This window comes from Bos indicus, chromosome 16, assembly GCF_029378745.1.
Source record: "Bos indicus isolate NIAB-ARS_2022 breed Sahiwal x Tharparkar chromosome 16, NIAB-ARS_B.indTharparkar_mat_pri_1.0, whole genome shotgun sequence".
NCBI classification, from domain to species: Eukaryota; Metazoa; Chordata; class Mammalia; order Artiodactyla; family Bovidae; genus Bos; species Bos indicus.
Window position 1 is genome coordinate 52,375,980 of NC_091775.1, and position 24,035 is coordinate 52,400,014.

The 24,035-nt window shown below is 43.3% G+C and overlaps 1 non-coding gene across 1 annotated transcript; it reads right to left on the minus strand.

The window, feature by feature from the left end:
* Positions 1-20,459: 20,459 nt before the first annotated feature.
* TRNAY-AUA (transfer RNA tyrosine (anticodon AUA)) lies at positions 20,460-20,531 on the minus strand. The gene has a single exon. It is a non-coding gene; the product is annotated as a tRNA-Tyr (tRNA).
* Positions 20,532-24,035: the final 3,504 nt, after the last annotated feature.

Sequence of the window (24,035 nt, forward strand, 5' to 3'; positions counted from 1 at the left end):
TAAGCCCTTGGACCCCTTTCCAATGCCATCCCTTGGGGTTTCCAATGAGGATTGGGATCCCAGCCTTGAGGATGAACTGAGGTGATTTATGTGGAGGTGGGAGTGGCGGAAGTCTAGAATAGGGAAGTGAACTTGTGTTACTAATAGTAGAAGTCATAGGTGTGTTGTTTTCCTTCACTCTCAAGTCCTAAGTACCTAGCATGTATCTATGATGCAATCTATAGATTCAATGCAACCCCTATCAAAATTCTGTTGCCATTTTTTACATAAATATAAAAAGAATCTTAAAATTTGTATCAGTTCAGTCACTCAGTCCTGTCCGACTCTTTGTATCCCCATGGACTGCAGCACGCCAGGCTTCCCTGTCCATCACCAACTCTTGGACCCTGAGGCAGCTCATGTCCATTGAGTTGGTGATGCCATCCAACCATCTCATCCTCTGTCATCCCCTTCTCCTCTGCCTTCAGTCTTTCCCAGGAATAGCGTCTGCTCTAATAAGTCAGTTCTTTGCCTCAGTCCTTCCACTGAATATTCAGGGTTGATTTCCTTTAGGATTACCAATTTGATCTCCTTGCAGTCCAAGGGACTCTCAAGAGTCCTCTCCAACACCACAGTTCAAAACCATCAGGGCTTTGGCACTCAGCTTTCTTTATGGAACAACTCGCACAGTGGGACTTTATGGTCAACCTTTCATCAGAGTTGCCCCAAATCCGGGAAAAATAAGCGCCTTTTCAAGAAGGCAGCTCCCCCTGGTGGCGGCACTGGGAGCCTGCGCAGAGGACCCGGCTCCTTCCGGGAAATCCGGTGGGAGGTGCCTTCCAGGTGCAGACGGGGGACAGAGACCCGGCCCGCTGCAGCATTATGGAGCATAGGCGCATAGGGTCGCAAAGAGTCAGGCACGACTGAGCGGCTAACACCTTCACAGCGTCTAAGGACAGGATAGGGCTGCGAGGAGGGCTGGAGGCAGCAGCACCTCAGTCATCTAGCTTAGCTGGGAGGGAAGCCCCAAGGGCAGGCAGGGACATGACCTAGCACTCCGAACCCCAGCAGCCCTGTTTCTTGGGGATTTCTTAAAAGCGTGATGGTGACTCAAGCCATGAAATTAAAAGATGCTTACTCCTTGGAAAAAAAGTTATGACTTACCTAGACATCGTATTAAAAAGCAGAGACATTACTTTGCCAACAAAGGTCCGTCTAGTCAAGGCTATGGTTTTTCCAGTGGTCACGTATGGATGTGAGAAGAAAGACTGTGAAGAAAGCTGAGCGCTGAAGAATTGATGCTTTTGAACTGTGGTGTTGGAGAAGACTCTTGAGAGTCCCTTGGACTGCAAGGTGATCCAACCAGTCCATCCGAAAGTAGGTCAGTCCTGGGTGTTCATTGGAAAGACTGATGTTGAAGCTGAAACTCCAATACTTTGGCCATCTGATGTGAAGAACTGACTCGTTGGAAAAGACCCTGATGGTGGGAAAGACTGAAGGTGGGAGGAGAAGGGGACGACAGAGGATGAGATGGTTGGATGTCATCACTGACTCAATGGACATGAGTTTGAGTAAACTCCAGGAGTTGGTGATGGACAGGGAGGGCTGGCATGCTGCAGTCCATGGGATCACAAAGAGTTGGACACAACTGAGCGACTGACGTGAACTGAACTAAAAGCGTGAGCAGAAGGAGGGGTCTTGATGTGGGCACATCTCCTGAACACAAATAGGGTAATGGGAGCTGGTATCGGGTGGCCCTGAAGCCTCACCAGACTCCTGGGAGCCAAGGCCTCTTTAGACCTCATGGATTTGAGGGTGAGAAGGGTCCTCTGTATCTTCTCCAATCCCTGCCTCTGAAGAGGAGAAATCTGGGTTCAGAGAGGCGTGACCTAGTGCCCTCCTGTCCTCAGGCTGCTCTTCCCAGCATTTCTCAAGGCACAGGAGGGTTGAAGGCCTTGATTCAAATCACAACAGGCAAGGCTAGATACAGGGCCGAGGATCGCAGTGTCCTGAGTGCCTGACACCGTGCTCACCCACAAGCCCCTTTGTGCAGTCCAGGGATTCCACTGATGGGGGAACTCAGGCTGCAGTCATCTAGTCTCAGTTTCACTGAGAGGTCCCTCTCTAGGCTGGATTCCGGTCCAGCTCAGGTCTGAGATCTTTCCTGGGCCAGGTCACCTCTGATACTCTCTGCCTGTGCCTCTTCACAAGCAGAGGAAAAGGCTCAGGATAACATTCTCCTTGAGCCTCTGGCTCCAGTTCCCCTTGCACAAGCCCAGTATTCAGCCTTGTCTTTGACTTTTTAGAAATTTTTTCCAGCTAAAAGCATGATCCGCCACAATAGTCCGCATTTACACACTCTAATGTAGAATGAAGGCAGGGCCTAGTTGGAGACTGGGCCAGCATCCAGAGGGCATGGGCCTCAGGACCCCTTTCCAACATCATGCCCTGGGGTCTCCAAGGAGGGCTGGCATCCCGGCCTTGAGGATGAACTAAGGTGATTTATGTGGAGGTGGGAGTGGGGGACAGTCTAGAAGAGGGAGAGGAACTTGTGTTACTAATAGCAGAAGTCATAGGCATGTTGTGCTCCTTCACTCTCAACTCCTACGTACCTGGCATGTATCCATCATGCAATCTACAGATTCGGTGCAATCCCTATCAACATTCTGATGCCACTTTTCACAGAAATAGAAAAAGAATCCTAAAATTTGTATCAGTTCAGTCTGTCAGTCATGTCCGACTCTTTGTGACCCCATGGACTGTAGCTCACCAGGCTTCCCTGTCCATTACCAACTCCTGGAGCTTGCTCAAACTGATGTCCTTCGAGTCGGTGATGCCATCCAACCATCTCATCCTCTGTCGTCCCCTTCTCCTGCTGCCTTCTATCTTTCCCAGCACCAGGGTCTTTTCCAATGGGTCAGCTATTAGCATCAGGTGGCCAAAGTATCAGAGCTTCAACTTCAGCCTCAGTCCTTCCAATGAATATTCAGGGTTGACTTCTTTTGGATTGCTGTTTTGATCTCTTTGCAGTCCAAGGGACTCTCAAGAGCCTTCTCAGCACCATAATTTGAAAGCACCAATTCTTCAGCTCTCAACCTTCTTTATGATTCAACTCTTACATGTGTACATGACTACTGGAAAAACCATACGTTTGTCCATACAGACTTTTATGGGCCAAGTGATGTCTGTGCTCTTTAATACTCTGTCTAGGTTTGTCATAGTTTTCCTTCCATAGAGCAAGCATTGTTGAATTTCATGGGTGCAGTCACCATCCATAATGATTTTGGAGCCCAGGAAAATAAAATCTGCCACTGCTTCCCCTTACTCCACATCTGTATGCCATCTTAGTTTTTTGAATGTTGAGTTTCATGCCAGCTTTTTCACTCTTCTCGTTCACCCTCATCTATTCACCCTCTTTAGTTCCTCTTCACTTTCTGTCATTAGCATGGTATTATCTGCATATCTGGGGTTGTTGATATTTCTCCTAGAAATCTTGTTTCCAACTTGTGATTCACCCAGCCCAGAATTTTGCATGATGTAGTCTGCATAAAAGTTAAAAATGTGAGCTTCAAGTGACAATATACAGCCTTGTCATACTCCTTTCCCAATTTTGAACCAGTCCATTGTTCCATTTCCAGTTCTAACTGTTGCTTCCTGACCTGCATATATGTTTCTCAGGAGACCCGTAAGGTGGTCTGGTACTCCTATCTCTTTAAGAATTTTCAACAGTTTGTTTTGATCCATACTATCAAAGGCTTCAGCATAGTCAATGAAATCAGTAGTAACTGTTTTTCTGAAACTCCCTTGCTTTCTCCATGATCCAGGGAAGGTTGGCTATTTGATCTCTGAGTCCTCTGCCTCTTTGAAATCCAGGTTGTACATCTGCAAGTTCCCAGTTCATGTACTATTGAAGCCTAGCTTGAAGGATTTTGAACATTATTTTGCTAGTGTGTGAGATGAGTGCAATCGTGGTGTAGTTTGAACATTCTTTGGCATTGCCTTTCTTTGGAATTGGAATGAAAACTGACCTTTTCCAGTCCTGCGGCCACTGCCAGTCTGTTTCTCTGCCTTCAAGCATTTCAGTTCAACAGACTTCTTCCACGGCTGCTGGGTGCAGGGTGAGGGCGTCAGAGCCTTTCCTGCAGCCTGCTCTGTGCACCCTTTTCTTGGAAGGGTGGCATCCATTCCTTGACCTCCCCCATGTCCCACCACTGTGGTCAGGCCCTGGGGTGGTTATCAGCAGCCTCCATGCTACCAGTCCATGTCCCTCTTCAGCCTCCTCCCTGCTGGCTTCCGGGCAGCTTTCCTAACTGCACAACCTCGTGGGGTGGTGCCCTTGCCAACGCCCCTCTGGCTTCCCTCTGTGCCCGAGCACTGCCTGTTTCCTTCCTAGGCTCTCTCCTCTGCCACTTTCTACACGCACTCCTGAAGAGTGTGCCCATGGCTTCAATACCTGCCCCTTTAACATGCAACTGTACACTGTATTTTTCTTATAATAAGAATTTTTAAGATGTACACTCTCAGCAACTTTCAGACATGTAATACAGTATTATTAATAACTATAGTCATCATGCTGTACATTACATCCCTATGACTTGTTTCTTCATAACTGAAAGTTTGTATGTTTTGACCCCCTTCACTTATTTTGCCCACCCCCCCCCCCCACTTCCTGCCTTTGGCAACCACCAATCTATTTTCTATCTATGAGCTCATTTTGTGTGTGTGAGTTCTTTATCTATTTTGGATTTTAACCCCTTGTCAGATATGTGACTGGAAAGTATTTTCTCCCATTCCATGAGCTGCTCTTTCATTTTGTTGATGGTTTATTTTGCTGTGTAGAAGCTTTTTAGTCTGATACAGTCCCACTTGTTTATTTTTACATTTGTTGCTTTTGGTGTCAAGGTCATTGCCAAGATGGATTTGAAGGAGCTTACCACCTATGTTTTCTTCTAGGAGCCTACATCTGGTCTTACATTAAAGTCTTTAATCCGTGTTGAGTCAATATTTGTGTATGGTGTAAGGTAGTGGTCTAGTTTCACTCTTTCACATGCAACTGACCATGTTTCCCGGCACCATTATGGAAGAGATTATCCTTTCCTTATGGTATACTGTTGGCATCTTGTCATAAATGAATTGGCTATATATGCATGGGCTTACTTCTGTGCTCTCTGTTCTATTGCATTGGTTCATGTGTCTGTTTTTATACCATACTGTATTGATCACTATGTGTGCTGTGCTGTGCTTAGTTGCTCAGTCATGTCCAAATCTTTGAGACCCCATGGTCTGTGTCCTGCGAGACTCCTCCATCCATGTGGATTTTCCAGACAATAGCACTGGAGTGGGTTGCCATGCCCTCCTCCAGGGGATTGTCCCAATCCAGGGATCAAACCCAGGTCTCCCACATTGCAGGTGGATTCTTTACCATCTGAGCCACCAAGGAAGCCCAAGAATACTGGACTGGGTAGCCTATCCCTTCTCCAGGGGATCTTCCTGACTCAGGAATCAAATCTGAGACTACTGCATTACAGACAGATTCTTTACCAGCTGAGCAACCAGGGAAGCCTTTTGATCACTATAGTTTTGTAATATAGTTTGAAATCAGTGTGCATGATACCTCCAGCTTTGTTCTTTCTCAGCATTGCTTTGGCATTCAGTGTCTTTTATGGTTCTATATAAAAGAGTCTAAAATGCAGTACTTGGGTGCAATCTCAAAAATGACAAAATGATCTCTGTTCATTTCCAAGGCAAACATTCAATGTCACAGTAATCCAAGTCTATGCCCTAACCACTAAAGCTGAAGATGGTGAACTTGAATGGTTCTATGACGATCTACAAGACCTAACACCCAAAAAAGATGACCTTTGCATCATAGGGGACTGGAATGCAAAAATAGGAAGTCAAGAGATACCTGGAGTAACAGGCAAGTTTGGCCTTGGAGGAAAAAATGAAGCAGGGCAAAGGCTAACAGAGTTTTTCCAAGAGAACACAGTGGTCATGTGGTCATAGAAGACATCCTCTCCCAACAACACAAGAGATGACTCTACACATGGACATCACCAAATGGTCAATACTGAAATCAGATTAATTATATTCTTTGCAGCTAAAGATGGAGAAGCGCTATACATTCAGCAAAAACAAGACCAAGAGTTGACTGTAGCTCAGATCATGAATTGCTTATAGCAAAATTCAGGTTTAAATTGAAGAAAGTAGGGAAAACCACTAGACCATTCAGATATGACCTAAATCAAATCCCTTATGATTATACAGTGGAGGTAACAGTATAGATTCAAGGGATTAGATCTCATAGAGTGCCTGAAGAACTATGGATGGAGGTTTGTAACACTGTACGGGAGGTAGCGATCAAAACCATCCCCAAGGAAAAGAAAAGCAAAAAGGCAAAATGGTTGTCTGAGAAGGCCTTACAAATAGCTGAGTAAAGAAGAAAAGCAAAAGGCAAAGGAGAAAAGGAAAGATATGTCCACCTGAATGCAGAGTTCCAAAGAATAGCAAGGAGAGATAAGAAAGCCTTCTTAAGTGAACAATGCAAAGAAATAGAGGAAAATAGTAGAATGGGAAAGACTAGAGATCTCTTCAAGAAAATTAGAGATATCAAGGGAACATTTCATATAAAGATGGGCACAATAAAGGACAGAAATAGTATGACCTAACAAAAGCAGAAGATATTAAGAAGAGGCGGCAAGAATACACAGAAGAACTATACAAAAAAGACCTTAATGACCCAGAAAACCACGATGGTGTGATCAATCACTTAGAGCCAGACATCCTAGAATGTGAAATCAAAAGGGCCTTAGGAAACATCACTACAAAGAAAGACAGTGGAGGTGATGGAATTCCAGCTGAGCTATTTCAAATCCTGAAAGATGATGCTGTGAAAGTGCTGCACTCAATATGCCAGCAAACTTGGAAAACTCAGCAGTGGCCACAGGACTGGAAAAGGTCAGTTTTCATTCCAATCCCAAAGAAAGGCAATACCAAAGAATGTTCAAACTACTGCAAAATTGCACTCATCTCACACCCTAGCAAAGTAATGCTCAAAATTCTCCAAGTAAGGATTCAACAGTATGTGAACCGAGAACTTCCAGATGTTCAAGCTGGATTTAGGAAAGGCAGAGGAAATTGTCAATATCCATTTGGATCATAGAGAAAGCAAGAGAATTCCAGAAAAACATCTACTTCTGCTTCATTAACTACACTAAAGCCTCTGACTGTGTGGATCACAACAAACTGTGGACAATTCTTCAAGAGATGGGAATACCAGACCACCTGACCTGCCTCTTGAGAAATGTGTATGCAGGTCAAGAAGCAACAGTTAGAACCAAACATGGAACAACAGAAACTGGGCAAGGAGTATGTCAAGGCTGTGTATTGTCACCTTGCTTATTTAACTTATAAGCAGAGTACATCATGCGACATGCTGGGCTAGATGAAGCGCAAGCTGGGATCAAAATTGCCAGGAGAAATATCAGTAACCTCAGATATGCAGATGACACCATCCTTATGGCAGGAAGTGAAGAGGAACTAAAGAGCCTCTTGATGAAGGTGAAAGGGGAGAGTGGAAATGTTGGCTTAAAGCTCAACATTCAAAAAACTAAGATCATGGCATCCAGTCCCATCACTTCATGGCAAATAGATGGGGAACCAGTGGAAACAGTGAGAGGTTTTATTTCCTTGGGCTCCAAAATCACTGCAGATGGTGACTGCAGCCATGAATTAAAAGATGTTTGCTCCTTGGAAGAAAAGCTATGACCAACCTGGACAGTATATTAAAAAGCAGAGACATTACTTTGCTGACAAAGGTCTGTCTAGTCAAAGCTCCGGTTTTTCCAGTAGTCAAGTATGGATGTGAGAGTTGGATTATAAAGAAGCTGAGCACGAAGAATTGATGCTTTTGAACTGTGGTGCTGGAGAAGACTCTTGAGAGTCCCTTGGACAGCAAGGAGATCCAACCAGTCAATCCTGAAGGAAATCAATCCTCAATATTCTTTACGGGGACTGATTCTAAGGCTGAAGCTTCAGTACTTTGGCTGCCTGGTGCAAATAACCAACTCATTGAAAAAGACCCTGATGCTGGGAAAGATTGAAGGTGGGAGGAGAAGGGGACAACAGGATGAGACGGTTGGATGGCATCATGGACTCAATGGACATGAGTTTCAGCAAGCTCTGGGAGATGGTGCAGGACAGGGAAGCCTGGAGCACTGCAGTCTATGGGGTCGCAAAGAGTTGGACATGACTGAGTGAGTGAATGACAACAACAGAGTTAGATTTAAGCACAAACTGCCCTCATCCCTCTTTTCCCTCTCCATCTCTGGAGGCCTCAAGGATAGCACTTCACCTGACCATTCAGGCAGGCACCTATCCTTCTCCAGCTCCAGCCAGCCTGGGCCCTGTCAAGCCCCCATGACAGTTACTGAGGTGATCAGGCTGCTGGGCAAGTGAACAACCACCCTGACAGCATAGACAGCCCCTTGGCATGTTTATATTACCGACATCTGTGTGGTTTAGAAAAGGGGCTCCTCCTTCCTAGCCTTCTAGCCTGCCCACAGGGGTAATAACAATACAAATGTTGAGTGTGACCAGACCACAAGAACCAATTGCAGACTGAGGCCCTGAAAAACTTTGGCCTTCCAGTCATTATAAAGTTTTGACTTTCATACTCCTTAAGAGTCATGATATGAGGGACCAGCTGGGTTTCCCACCAGGCAATTTCCCAGGGGCTGAGTGGTGTTGGAAAGCTACATGACCCATGTGGTTTTGGGGAGCTGGCTGATTATGACTCTGTGGTACTGAATCATCCTTGACCCTTCCAGTACTCCACTGAGCAAGAGTTTCCTTACCACCCTAGCATTTGGTAGCTGCTTTTTGTAAAGGGGAGGGAATAGACTGTAAAAATGAGCAGTATTGTTCTTCAGAGGTTGGTGACTAATGTAGTCAGGGGGCAGGCCTGAATCCTGGGTGACCACCTCCCAGGAACAAGAATGAGATCCTTGTGCCTCTCAAGGGCATGTAGGCTATTCTGGGCCAGTCTCTGAGATGCAAGGACCCAAAGCAGGACCCTTGAGTTTACCACCATCATCAACCTTGCTTTTCAGAAAATGGGAGACCTTCTTACTGTTGTGGGAGGACAGCCTGGGCATCAGAGGGGTGGCTTCCCCATCTTATGTGAATCCCTTCTAACCTTGGGCTTCAAATTCTGGGCTGTGCAGTGGGCTGTCAGTGATGTGGAATCTGCTGCCTTCCCCAAGCAAGTATCTGTCCTCATGTCCAAGTGAAGTACCTCCATCTTTCCATGGAAACTGCTTCTCACCTGCTTCCAGTCCCAATAATTTCAGGGGACTGACCCTATGTTCCACTCACCTGGAAGATGGGTATATGATCCTTGTGTAGCCAATCCCAGCTTCAGTCCTCTGCTTGCTGCAGTTGGTGCAAGGATGAGAACGTGACCCAAGCCACACCAAAGGCATTCAAAGTCATGTGTTTTCATGGAGTCCTAGGGAAGGATAAACTTTTCCCAGTAGAATGGATGTTGAGTGGTTGACACCTCAGAGTTGCTTGAGGTCCTGGATATAGTGAGAGAGACTGAGCCTGTGAATGGGGCCCCGAAACCACTCAACAGGACTGATGGTTGGAGAAGGACCAGGTCACACTACATGAATGTGAGCCCTTGGACCTGACACCTCAAAGCCTACTCTTTTTTTTTTAATTTTTAAAATTTTATTTTTTAATATAAATTTATTTATTTTAATTGGAGGCTAATTACTTTACAATATTGTATTGGCTTTGCCATACAACAACATGAATCCGCCACGGATGTACATGTGTTTCCCATCCTGAACCCCCCTCCCACCTCCCTCTCCATACCATCCCTCTGGGTCAACCCAGTGCACCAGCCCCGAGCATACTGTATCATGCATCAAACCTGGACTGGCGATTTGTTTCACATATGATATTATACATGTTTCAATGCCATTCTCCCAAATCATCCCACCCTCGCCCTCTCCCACAGAGTCCAAAAGACTGTTCTATACATCTGTGTCTCTTTTGCTGTCTCGCATACAGGGTTATCATTACCATCTCTCTAAATTCCATATATATGCGTTAGTATACTGTATTGGTGTTTTTCTTTCTGGCTTACTTCACTCTGTATAATAGGCTCCAGTTTCATCCACCTCATTACAACTGATTCAAATGTATTCTCTTTAATGGCTGAGTAATGCTCCATTGTGTATATGTACTACAGCTTTCTTATCCATTCGACTGCTGATGGATATCTAGGTTGCTTCCATGTCCTGGCTATTATAAACAGTGCTGCGACGAACATTGGGGTACATGTGTCTCTTTCAATTCCGGTTTCCTCAGTGTGTATGCCCAGCAGTGGGATTGCTGGGTCATATGGCAGTTCTATTTCCAGTTTTTTAAGGAATCTCCACACTGTTCTCCATAGTGGCTGTACTAGTTTGCATTCCCACCAACAGTGTAAGAGGGTTCCCTTTTCTCCACACCTTCTCCAGCACTTATTGCTTGTAGACTTTTGGATAGCAGCCATTCTGACTGGCGTGAAATGGTACTTCATTGTGGTTTTGATTTGCATTTCTCTGATAATGAGTGATGTTGAGCATCTTTTCATGTGTTTGTTTTCCATCCCTATGTCTTCTTTGGAAAAATGTCTGTTTAGTTCTTTGGCCCATTTTTTTGATTGGGTCGTTCATTTTTCTGAAATTGAGCTGCAGGAGTTGCTTGTATATTTTTGAGATTAATTCTTTGTCAGTTGCTTCATTTGTTATTATTTTCTCCCATTTTGAAGGCTGTCTTTTCACCTTGCTTATAGTTTCCTTTGTTGTGCAGAAGCCTTTAATTTTAATTAGGTCCCATTTGTTTATTTTTGCTTTTATTTCCAATATTCTGGGAGGTGGATCATAGAGGACCCTGCTGTGATTTATGTTGGAGAGTGTTTTGCCTATGTTCTCCTTTAGGAGTTTTATAGTTTCTGGTCTTACGTTTAGATCTTCAATCCATTTTGAGTTTATTTTTGTGTATGGTGTTAGAAAGTGTTCTAGTTTCATTCTTTTACAAGTGATTGACTAGTTTTCCCAGCACCACCTGTTAAGGAGATTGTCTTTTCTCCATTGTATATTCTTGCCTCCTTTTTCAAAGATAAGGTGTCCATAGGTGAGTGGATTTATCTCTAGGCTTTCTATTTTGTTCCATTGATCTATATTTCTGTCTTTGTGCCAGTACCATACTGTCTTGATGACTGTGGCTTTGTAGTAGAGCCTGAAGTCAGGCAGGTTGATTCCTCCAGTTCCATTCTACTTTCTCAAGATTGATTTGGCTATTTGAGGTTTTTTGTATTTCCATACAAATTGTGAAATTATTTGTTCTAGCTCTAGGAAAAATACTGTTGGTAGCTTGATAGGGATTGTATTGAATCTATAGATTGCTTTGGGTAGTATACTCATTTTCACTATATTGATTCTTCCGATCCATGAAGACGGTATATTTCTCCATCTATTAGTGTCTTCTTTGATTTCTTTCACCAGTGTTTTATAGTTTTCTATATATAGGTCTTTAGTTTCTTTAGGTAGATATATTCCTATGTATTTTATTCTTTTCATTGCAATGGTGAATTGAATTGTTTCCTTAATTTCTCTATTTTCTCATTATTAGTATATAGGAATGCAAGGGATTTCTGTGTGTTGTTTTTATATCCTGCAACTTTACTATATTCATTGATTAGCTCTAGTAATTTTCTGGTGGAGTCTTTAAGATTTTCTATGTAGAGGATCATGTCATTTGCAAACAGTGAATGTTTTACTTCTTCTTTTCCAATTTGGATTTCTTTTATTTCTTTTTCTGCTCTGATTGCTGTGGCCAAAACTTCCAAAACTATGTTGAATAGTAGTGGTGAGAGTGGGCACCCTTGTCTTGTTCCTGACTTTAGGGGAAATGCTTTCAATTTTTCACCATTGAGGATAATGTTTGCTGTGGGTTTGTCATATATAGCTTTTATTATGTTGAGGTATATTCCTTCTATTCCTGCTTTCTGGAGAGTTTTTATCATAAATGGATGTTGAATTTTGTCAAAGGCTTTCTCTGCATCTATTGAGATAATCATATGGCTTTTATTTTTCAATTTGTTAATGTAGTGTAGTACATTGATTGATTTGTGGATATTGAAGAATGCTTGCATCCCTGGGATAAAGGCCACTTGGTCATGATGTATGATCTTTTTAATGTGTTGTTGGATTCTGATTGCTAGAATTTTGTTAAGGATTTTTACATCTATGTTCATCAGTGATATTGGCCTGTAGTTTTCTTTTTTGTGGCATCTTTGTCAGGTTTTGGTATTAGGGTGATGGTGGCCTCATAGAATGAGTTTGGAAGTTTACCTTCCTCTGCAATTTTCTGGAAGAGTTTGAGTAAGATAGGTGTTAGCTCTTCTCTAAATTTTTGGTAGAATTCAGCTGTGAAGCTGTCTGGACCTGGGCTTTTGTTTGCTGAAGATTTCTGACTACAGTTTCCATTTCCGTGCTTGTGATGGGTCTGTTAAGATTTTCTATTTCTTCCTGGTTCAGTTTTGGAAAGTTGTACTTTTCTAAGAATTTGTCCATTTCTTCCAAGTTGTCCCTTTTATTGGCATATAATTGCTTATAGTCTCTTATGATCCTTTGTATTTCTGTGTTGTCTGTTGTGATCTCTCCATTTTCATTTCTAATTTTATTGATTTGATTTTTCTCCTTTTGTTTCTTGATGAGTCTGGCTAATGGTTTGTCAATGTTATTTATCCTTTCAAAGAACCAGCTTTTGGCTTTGTTGATTTTTGCTATGGTCTCTTTTGTTTCTTTTGCATTCATTTCTGCCCTAATTTTTAAGATTTATTTCCTTCTACTAACCCTGGGGTTCTTCATTTCTTCCTTTTCTAGTTGCTATAGGTGTAGAGTTAGGTTATTTATTTGACTTTTTTCTTGTTTCTTGAGGTATGCCTATATTGCTATGAACCTTCCCCTTAGCACTGCTTTTACAGTGTCCCACAGGTTTTGGGTTGTTGTGTTTTCATTTTCATTCGTTTCTATGCATATTTTGATTTCTTCTGTGATTTGTTGGTTATTCAGCAGCGTGTTGTTCAGCCTCCATATGTTGGAATTTTTAATAGTTTTTCTCCTGTAATCGAGATCTAATCTTACTGCATTGTGGTCAGAAAAGATGCTTGGAATGATTTCAACTTTTTTGAATTTACCAAGGCTAGATTTATGGCCCAGGATGTGATCTACCCTGAGAAGGATCCGTGTGCACTTAAGGAAAAGGTGAAATTCATTGTTTGGGGGTGAAATGTCCTATAGATATCAATTAGGCCTAACTGGTCTAGTGTATCATTTAAAGTTTGTGTTTCCTTGTTAATTTTCTGTTTAGTTGATCTATCCATAGGTAAGAGTGGGGTATTAAAGTCTCCCACTATTATTGTGTTATTGTTAATTTCCCCTTTCATACTTGTTAGCATTTGTCTTACATATTGCGATGCTCCTATGATGGGTGCATATATATTTATACTTGTTATATCTTCTTCTTGGATTGATCCTTTGATCATTATGTAGTGTCCTTCTTTGTCTCTTTTCACAGCCTTTGTTTTAAAGTCTATTTTATCTGATGTGAGTATTGCTAGTCCTGCTTTCTGTTGGTCTCTATTTGAGTGGAATATCTTTTTCCAGCCCTTCACTTTCAGTCTGTATGTGTCCCTTGTTTTGAGGTGGGTCTCTTATAGACAACATATAGAGGGGTCTTGTTTTTGTATCTATTCAGCCAGTCTTTGTCTTTTGCTTGGGGCATTTAACCCATTTACGTTTAAGGTAATTATTGATAAGTATGATCCCGTTGCCATTTACTTTATTGTTTTGGGTTCAAGTTTATACACCCTTTTTGTGTTTCCTCTCTAGAGAAGATCCTTTAGCATTTGTTGGAGAGCTGGTTTGCTTGTGCTGAATTCTCTCAGCTTTTGCTTGTCTGTAAAGCTTTTGATTTCTCCTTCATATTTGAATGAGATCCTTCCTGGGCACAGTAATCTGGGCTGTAGATTGTTTTCTTTCATCACTTTAAGTATGTCCTGCCATTCCCTCCTGGCCTGAAGAGTTTCTATTGAAAGATCAGCTGTTATCCTTATGGGAATCCCCTTGTGTGTTATTTGTTGTTTTTCCCTTGCTGCTTTTAATGTTTGTTCTTTGTGTTTGATCTTTGTTAACTTGATTAATATGTGTCTTGGGGTGTTTCGCCTTGGGTTTATCCTGTTTGGGACTCTCTGGGTTTCTTGGACTTGGGTGATTATTTCCTTCCCCATTTTAGGGAAGTTTTCAACTATTATCTCCTCAAGTATTTTCTCATGGTCTTTCTTTTTGTCGTCTTCTTCTGGGACTCCTGTGATTCGAATGTTGGGGCATTTAACATTGTCCCAGAGGTCTCTGAGATTGTCTTCATTTCTTTTAATTTGTTTTTCTTTTTTCCTCTCTGGTTAATTTATTTCTACCATTCTATCTTCTACCTCACTAATCCTATCTTCTGCCTCCATTATTCTACTATTTGTTCCCCCCAGAGTGTTTTTGATATCATTTATTGCATTATTCATTATATATTGACTCTTTTTTATTTCTTCTAGGTCCTTGTTAAACCTTTCTTGCGTTTTCTCAATCCTTGTCTCCAGGCTATTTATCTGTGATTCCATTTTGTTTTCAAGATTTTGGATCATTTTCACTATCATTATTCAGAATTCTTTATCAGGTAGATTCCCTATCTCTTCCTTTTTTGTTTGGTTTGGTGGGCATTTATCCTGTTCCTTTACCTGCTGGATATTCCTCTGTCTTTTCATCTTATTTATATTGCTGTGTTTGGGATGGCCTTTCTGTATTCTGGCAGTTTGTGGAGTTCTCTTTATTGTGAAGTTTCCTCGCTGTGGGTGGGGTTGTATGGTTGGCTTGTCAAGGTTTCCTGGTTAGGGAAGCTTGTGTCGGTTTTCTGGTGGGTGGAGCTGGATTTCTTCTCTCTCCTTTCGAAGACAATGGGCTGCTTTTCTGGGTGCCTGATGTCCTCTGCCAGCATTCAGAAGTTGTTTTGTGGAATTTACTCAGCGTTCAAATGTTTTTTTGATGAATTTGTGGGGGAGAAAGTAGTCTCCCCGTCCTATTCCTCCACCATCTAGAGTTTTTTGAGAAGAAAATTTATCCACTTTCTTATATCCAGACTAAACAGTTGGTGATGAGGGGTTTTGGTTCTGGACTCTGGTGATGTTGAGAAGAGACCAAAACTGTAAGTAAGGCTGATGAGACACAGAACTACGCCCTGCCGTAGCTGGGGCATGGCCCCAAGCCTACTCTTAACTTGTCTCTTGTAAGCATTAACTTAACCATTCAGGTATGACCTAAATCAAATCCCTTATGATTATACAGAGAAAGTGAGAAATAGATTTAAGGGACTAGATCTGACAGATAGAGTGCCTGATGAACTATGGATGGAGGTTCATGACATTGTACAGAAGACAGGGATCAAGACCATCCCCAAGAAAAAGAAATGCAAAAAAGCAAAATGGCTGTCTGGGGAGGCCTTACAAATAGCTGTGAAAAGAAGAGAAGAGAAAAGCAAAGGAGAAAAGGAAAGATATAAGCATCTGAATAAAGAGTTCCAAATAATAGCAAGAAGAGATAAGAAAGCCTTCCTCAGCGATCAATGCAAAGAAATAGAGGAAAACAACAGAACGGGAAAGACTAGAGATCTCTTCAAGAAAATTAGAGATACCAAGGGAATATTTCATGCAAAGATGGACTCGATAAAAGACAGAAATGGTATGGACTAACAGAAGCAGAAGATATTAAGAAGAGGTGGCGAGAATACACAGAAGAACTGTACAAAAAAGATCTTCACGACCCAGATAATCACGATGGTGTGATCACTGACCTAGAGCCAGACATCCTGGAATGTGAAGTCAAGTGGGCCTCAGAGAGCATCACTACAAACAAAGCTAGTGGAGATGATGGAATTTCAGTTGAGCTATTTCAAATCCTGAAAAATGATGCTGTGAAAGTGCTGCACTCAATATGCCAGCAAATTTGGAAAACTCAGCAGTGGCCACAGGACTGGAAAAGGTCAGTTTTCATTCCAATCCCAAAGAAAGGCAATGCCAAAGAATGCTCAAACTACCGCACAATTGCACTCACCTCACACACTAGTAAAGTAATGCTCAAAATTCTCCAAGTAAGGATTCAACAATATGTGAACCATGAACTTCCAGATGTTCAAGCTGGTTTTAGAAAAGGCAGAGTAACCAGAGATCAAATTGCCAACATCTGTTGGATCATTAAAAAAGCAAGAGAGTTCCAGAAAAACATCTATTTCTGCTTTATTGACTATACCAAAGCCTTTGACTATGTGGATCACAATAAACTGTGGAAAATTCTGAAAGAGATGGGAATATCAGACCACCTGACCTGCCTCTTGAGAAACCTATATGCAGGTCAGGAAGCAACAGTTAGAACTGGACATGGAACAACAGATTGGTTCCAAATAGGAAAAGGAGTACGTCAAGGCTGTATATTGTCACCCTGCTTATTTAACTTATATGCAGAGTACATTATGAGAAACGCTAGGCTGGAAGAAGCACAAGCTGGAATCAAGATTGCCGGGAGAAATATCAATAGCCTCAGATATGCAGATGACACCACTCTTATGGCAGAAAGTGAAGAAGAACTAAAGAGCCTCTTGATGAAAGTGAAAGAAGAGAGTGAAAAAGTTGGCTTAAAGCTCAATATTCAGAAAACTAAGGTCATGACATCTGGGCCCACCACTTCATGGGAAATAGATGGGGAAACAGTGGAAACAGTGTCAGATTTTATTTTTTGGGCTCCAAAATCACTGCAGATGGTGACTGTAGCCATGAAATTAAAAGACGCTTACTCCTTGGAAGGAAAGTTATGACCAACTTAGATAGTATATTGAAAAGCAGAGATACTACTTTGCCAACAAAGGTCCGTCTAGTCAAGGCTGTGGTTTTTCCAGTGGTCATGTATGGATGTGAGAGTTGGACTGTGAAGAACGGTGATCGCCAAAGAATTGATGCTTTTGAACTGTGGTGTTGGTGAAGACTCTTAAGAGTCCCTTGGACTGCAAGGAGATCCAACCAGTCCATCCTAAAGGAGATCAGTCCTGGGTGATCATTGGAAGGACTGATGCTGAAGCTGAAACTTCAATACTTTAGCCACCTCATGCGAAGAGTTGACTCATTGGAAAAGACCCTGATGCTGGGAGGGATTGGGGGCAGGAGGAGGAGGGGATGAGATGGCTGGATGGCATCACTGACTCGATGGACATGAGTTTGGGTGAACTCTGGGAGTTGATGATGGACAGGGAGGCCTGGCATGCTGTGATTCATGGGGTCGCAAAGAGTGGAACATGACTGAGCGACTGAACTGAACTGAATGTAACAGACGTGGATTTTATGCTTGGGTCAGGAAGGTAGCTTGGAAAAGGAAATGGCAACTCACTCTGGTATTCTTGGGAATACCATAAACAGAGGAGCCTGGAGGACTACAGTCCATGGAGTCACAAAACAGTCAGACATGACTTAGCAACTAAACAACAACAGTGATCATTTAAAATAATATTAATTTATTTTACTTGAGTAAGTATGTCTAGTCCATGGGAGTCAAAAAGTCCCGATGCATCAAGACCAATGACTCCTGAGACTCCCTCTGGCACAGTGTCCTCAGTGAGCAGGCATGCCTGGGGGTGGACAGAGACACTGGGTGGGGTCAGATCTAAGGGGAACTGCCCAGTCACTCTGTGTCTATTTCTTCTATGTCCCAGGAGAGGGAAGTCCCAGAACAACCAGAGGAGAAGTAGCCGGGGAGGATGGGTCATAGGATGATTAATCGTTCTGCTTGTATTTCCCATATTTTAGGGTTCATTTGTTTGTTATTAGGAAATTACCATTTTATTGTAAATTTCTGGGTTGATGCAATAGCTTGTTCTTATTTGACTTTTAAATTTCACCTCTCATTCTAATTTTTGACAGAATTCTCACAATTAATGAACAAATTTGGAACCTTACTAGAAACTGAAATACATACTGTATGTAGGTTCCCTTCATTCTACCTTTTTCTGCCCCAGGATCCCATCCAGGGGATCCATCTTTTGGGTTTCTTTTTTTCGTGGAACACATCTTTTTATGCGCTTGTTGATCATTTACATTTTTTTCTGGTCATTGTTCAAGTTCTTTTCCATTTTAAAATTTTGGTTGCCTTTTTTGTTGATGATTTACGTAAGTTCTTAATGTATTCTAAAGAACAGCTTCTTATTATATATATCATGTACAAATATTTCTTTCCATTCTGCGGGCTGTATTTCTACTTTCTGGATAGCACCCTTTGATGCACAAAAGTTTTTAAATTGAGGAAATGCAAACTATCCATTATCACATGGATATTATAACCACTGGGGGATTCCCTGGTAGCTCAGCTGGTAAAGAATCCACCTGCAATACAGGAGACTCCAGTTTGATTCCTGGATTGGGAAGATCCCCTGGAGAAGGAAATGGCAACCCACTCCAGTGTTCTTGCCTGGAGAATCCTATGGACAGAGGAGTCTGGTGGGCTACAGTTCATGGGTCCATAAAGAGTCAGACACGACTGAGTGAGTAACACTTCCCGAGCACTTGTGGGGAACTGCCTGCCGAGTTCTGGTCTCCGCTGGGAGGTGATGGGCTCTCGTGTCTCTGAAAGGCTCCTCCCCTGAGGTCCATGTGGTGAGAGCTGCCCTGGCCTTGCCAAGAGGCACATCCCTGAGGAAAAGCTGTGACCCTAACTCCAGGCTTTTGGTACTTGTACTGCTAGCTCTCCCTGTTGACAAGCTTATCTTGTGAAAAATTGAAAGTCACTCAGTCATGTCCAACTCTGTGACCCCATGTACTGTAGCCTGCCAGGCTCCTCTGTCCATGGAATTCTCCAGGCAAGAATACTAGAGTGGGTGTTCATTCCCTTCTGGGGATCTTCCCAACCCAGGGATAGAATCTGGGTCTCCTGCATTGCAGGCAAATTCTTTACCATCAAAGCCACCACTTACCCTGAGATTTGTCTATCTTTGAAGATTATTGTTCAGTTAGCAACATTTGTTTTTTTAAAACTCTTAAACTCAATGAGAGAAATGAAAACAGGTTATAGTTACTTGTTAGTACTCCTTTAATTACTGTCCATTAGGTCTTTTCATGTCAGAGCTATTTTTGGGAATGAGCAGCGTTTACACATTTAAGATCAAATCTGGAAGGGTTCTGTGAGTGTCCCTGGTGGCTCTAAATAGAGGGGCAGAACCCAGCTTCTGAGGGCTCAGGCTTCCCTCTAGGGGTGACTGTACATGTCTATGGTCTCCTCTGGAGCATTCATTCCAGGGGATGGTGTGCCCACGGTTGGAAAGTCACCCCCATAGACTCCCCTGTTGGTGCTCCTCACAAGGCTCTGGGAGGGACCCTTGTCAGTTTACTGGCTTCACTTGGGTGGGATTTCTGCCTTCTAGATGCAGGTTCGAAGGGGCAAGACATGGCTGTGCTTGGCACTGTGTTGGCTCCACTCAAGTCAGCCCTTGGCCAGTAAAGCCGGAGGGTCTGCCTGGGGTGATGGGGATGGGGAAAGGGCTGCGGTCTCTATACACTAAGGGAATGGCAGGGTGGGAGGCCTGCTGACTAGGGCAGAAGTGGGGCAGTGAACCCCGTGTTTTGCCCATGTACTCAGGATACAGCAGGTGAGAGCTGAAAACTCAAGTCTGTACGCTGAATACCTGCTTTTGCAGAAGTGGTGTTTTTTGTAACTTGCAGTGCAAACCTAGGAAAATATATAAGATGTAATCCAAAGATAAAACAACATTCAGTAAATGTTCAAATTTTCAGGGGAGAGAAAATGCCCGTTGTTGGGCAGAGCTGGGAATTGAAGCTGAGCTGCTGGTGGGGATCGATGGACTGCCCTGGGACACCTGCGGGCTCTGCCTGGTGCTGCTCTGGGCTGGAGCCTGGGGCTCTGTGGTTCTTGAACCCTCAGAGAGTTTAGGCGTATAGTCCTTTTAGCATCCAAGCAGTTTGTTAATTGAAAGTGAAAATTGAAAGTGTTAGTCATTCAGTCGTGTCCAATTCTTTGGGATCCCATGGACTATAGCCCGCCAGGCTCCTGTGTCCATGGGATTCTCTAGGCAAGAATACTGGAGTGAGTTTCCAGGCCCTCCTACAGGGGATCTTCCCAACCCAGGGATCAAACCCAGGTTTCCAGCAATGGAGGCAGATTCTTTCCCATCTAAGCCACCAGGGAAGCATTAGTGAAAGTGAAGTTGCTCAGTCGTGTCCGACTCTGCGACCCCATCGACTGTAGACTACCAGGCTTCTCCATCCATGGGATTTTCCAGGCAAGAATACTGAAGTGGGTTGCCATGTCCTTCTCCAGGAGATCTTCCCAACCCAGGGATTGAACCCGGGTCTCCCGCATTATAGGCAGACGCTTTACCGTCTGAGCCACCAGGGAAGTAGGGAAGCATTAGAGGGTTTAATTTTGGTTTTCTATCCACAAGCAGGAGTGGGGTTGAGGGTGGAGAGGATCCTGCCTTGGGCCCACAGTGACAAGTGTGGCCAAGGAGCACCTATCTGATGTGGCCCAGCCTGTGAACAGAGCCAGATGGGCTTGCCTGGTGAGGTTTACATTTCCCTCTGATACAGTCAATTCCTAGGCAAGTTGATGAGAAGTCCAGGGTGCCCAGGGAGGAGAAAGGGGTCTGGGGCTCTCAAAGAGGAGATAGGGGTCTGGAATTCTCAAGGAGGAGGAAAGAACAAACATTTTTATTCCTTAGTAAGGATTATATAACAATAATGTATCCTGCTTGAGGACATGTTTCTCCTTCCTGAAAACCTTCTGACTAATCCTGTTATCTTAAAATGTATATAATGGGAGTGGGTCTAGTAAGATCTTTATGACTTGAGATATCCTTTTGATTTATTGTAATAACCAGTTAAAAAGTATATAATTCCCTTGCTAAGACTGGGGATGGGGGCACTCTCCATCCTCCTTCTGATGTCTATGTCAGAAGCGTTCTCTGTCCTTTTTCACTTTAATAAAACTCTGCTACACAAAAGCTCTTGAGTGATCAAACCTATTCCCTGGTCCTGAAGCTAAATCTTCTTTGGAGATCACAAATCTGACACTGTTCACCATAAGCTATCACCTCCCTGAGGGAACCATCAGCTGTAGTGCAGAAAATCTGGATTCACCTGACGCTCCCCAGACACATAGGAGATATCTTTCCTTTGGACGCCTCTCACCTGCTTCAAGTGCATGGGTCCATGGGCACCCAGCAGACTGTAGAACATTCTCACCCCAGGAAGCCCCTGGCACCCACTCCCTGTCTGTGGCTCTGCCTCTTTCTGATCCACAGTCGTACAACATGGGAACTTAGGAGGCTTCTGCCTAACATCTGAGGTTTGTCTGGGTTGCAGTGAGTCTTCAGGTGTCCTTTTATACGTGTAAATTCCAACCCCACCCCCACCTTGACCTTAATTTTTTTTTTCTTCCCTTTGCCTTGGAATCCTTTGGAATACAGAGCAGCTTCAAACTTGGTGTTCCATGTGGGGCTCAAGTGTAGCTTCTTGGTCAAGTTGGTGGGGTCTTCCAGATTTTTTTTCATTTTCTGCCAGAATCAGTTTTCACACCTGAGCATCCTCTTCGGGCTCCCAGCAGCAACTGAGCAGACTCTGGAGCTGAGCACTATAGCCTACTTGGAGCACCTTTGGGGAAAGATAAGTCGTTTTCTTCTAAATGTAAGAATGGTCAGCCTGAGATTAATGAACAGGGTGCCTGGGCCCAGTCACGGTGGGGGGTTGCCCAGAAAGGAGAGGCTGGCGCTGTTCTCATGGCTCCAAGAGGGTTGTCTTTTGTAAGTTTTGGGTAATTGCTTTGTGAATTATAAAATCACGTGTCTTAAAAAGCGAGTGAATGTGTGATTATAAACACAGTTAATGTGATTTTTTAATACCTGCAACCACTTGCTCCCCAAACAGTGAGCTGAAATGCAGGTATAACGAACACGTGTCCAGATCCTAACTTTATCCTCATAACTGGAGGCTGGATGTTTAGCCTGCATCTAGCATATTTTACCAATTTCTCTTGTGGATCATTTATCCTTAATTCCCTCTGGGGTTTAGATTGATTTTTTTAAAACTTTATTCGTTTTCATCTTCTCAATTGCACTGTCTTTTAGGTCTTTGATTAATTTATGTAACTATTCATTTCTCCACTGTGTACTTTTTGTTGTCATGGTGTAAAAGGTAAAAATAAACATGATGTCCATGCCTCGGGGCAACTAAGCTCGTGCGCCACAGCTATTGAACCTGTGCTCTAGAGCCCAGGAGCTGCAGCTACTGAAGCCTACGAGCCCTAGAGCCTGGGGTCCTCAACAAGAGAAGCCACCTCGATGAGAAGCTCATGCACCACAACAAAGAATAGCTCCCACTTGCTGCAACTAGAGAGAGCCCACCCAGCAACGAAGATCCAGCACAGCCAAATAAATGCATAAACATTAAAAAAAGAAAAACATGATTTCTAAGACTTGAAAAAACAAACACATCATCACAGCAAGTGTCCATGGCTCTAGATTTGGGACTAGACACTGGTTCCAGGCACCAGAATGCTGAGTTTGGCGGCCCCTATCTCATATATACTTCTGAACACTCAGGAAGCTGGAGACAGGCCATCATGCACTGCTGGCTGCAACACCCCACATTTGCATGACCTTTCTTGCCAGCAAAAATTGGCTAACATCAGCAGGCCAATGGCTTCCAAATCTTACTTATTGGCAGAATCTACCTGTACCTGGGATTCTAACTGCTACTGAGTCTGGGAAATAAAATTTTAACTTTTTAGATTCTGAAAGGAATGGATTGCAAGTCTCAATTGACTACATCCAACACAGATGGACTCAGAAGTAGAAACTTCACATGTTTAGTATTGGGAAGACAAGAGGGTTCCTATCAGATTTGCTATTATTATTTTTCCTGTAAAAGAAAGGGTGAAGTCAACTGTTGCTGAGTGTTTTAGTTTCTCTAGTTATTGTGAAGACAGCAGCAGTGAACTGGCCAGACTGACATTTGTTGAAGTCCCTCTGGCAATGGGAAAAAGGAGCAGTTGGATTCACCCAGGGTTGAAATTCTTATGAAATCCACATGACAAAAAGACAAGAGAGCAAAGGAGATCAAGGTTGTTGCAAGGGTGTTGTTAAAATTATGGATCATGAAAATAAACAGGGTCAAAACTGAAGAAAGGAGAATTATTAGGAAATAGAAAAGTCAATGGCCTGGTGGTGCTGAAAAGTTGGAAAGACACCACAGAGGAGCTGGTAAAGTCTGTAAGGCGAATTTTGTTTTCAGGCACCCTCATTTACACACAGGCTAATGGACCACAGCCTTGTCTAACTCAATGAAACTTAAGGCATGCCATGTGGGGCCACCCAAGATGCACGGGTCATGGTGGAGAGGTCTGACACAATGTGGTCCACTGGAGAAGGGAATGGCAAACCACTTCAGTATTCTTGCCTTGAGAACCACATGAACAGTATGAAAAGGCAAAAAGATAGGACACTGAAAGATGAACTCCCCAGGTCGGTAGGTGCCCAATATGCTATTGGAGATATGGTTGGATGGCATCACCGACTCAATGGACATGGGTTTGGGTGGACTCCAAGAGTTGGTGATGGACAGGGAGGCCTGGAGTGCTGAGGTTCATGGGGTTGCAAAGAGTCGGACACGACTGAGCGACTGAACTGAATCCTGCTGCTAAGTCACTTCAGTCGTGTCCGACTCTGTGCGACCCCATAGACTTCAGCCTACCAGGCTCCCCCGTCCCTGGGATTCTCCAGGCAAGAACACTGGAGTGGGTTGCCATTTCCTTCTCCAACGCATGAAAGTGAAAAGTGAAAGTGAAGTCGCTCAGTCATGTCTGACTCTTAGCGACCCCATGGACTGCAGCCTATCAGGCTCCTCC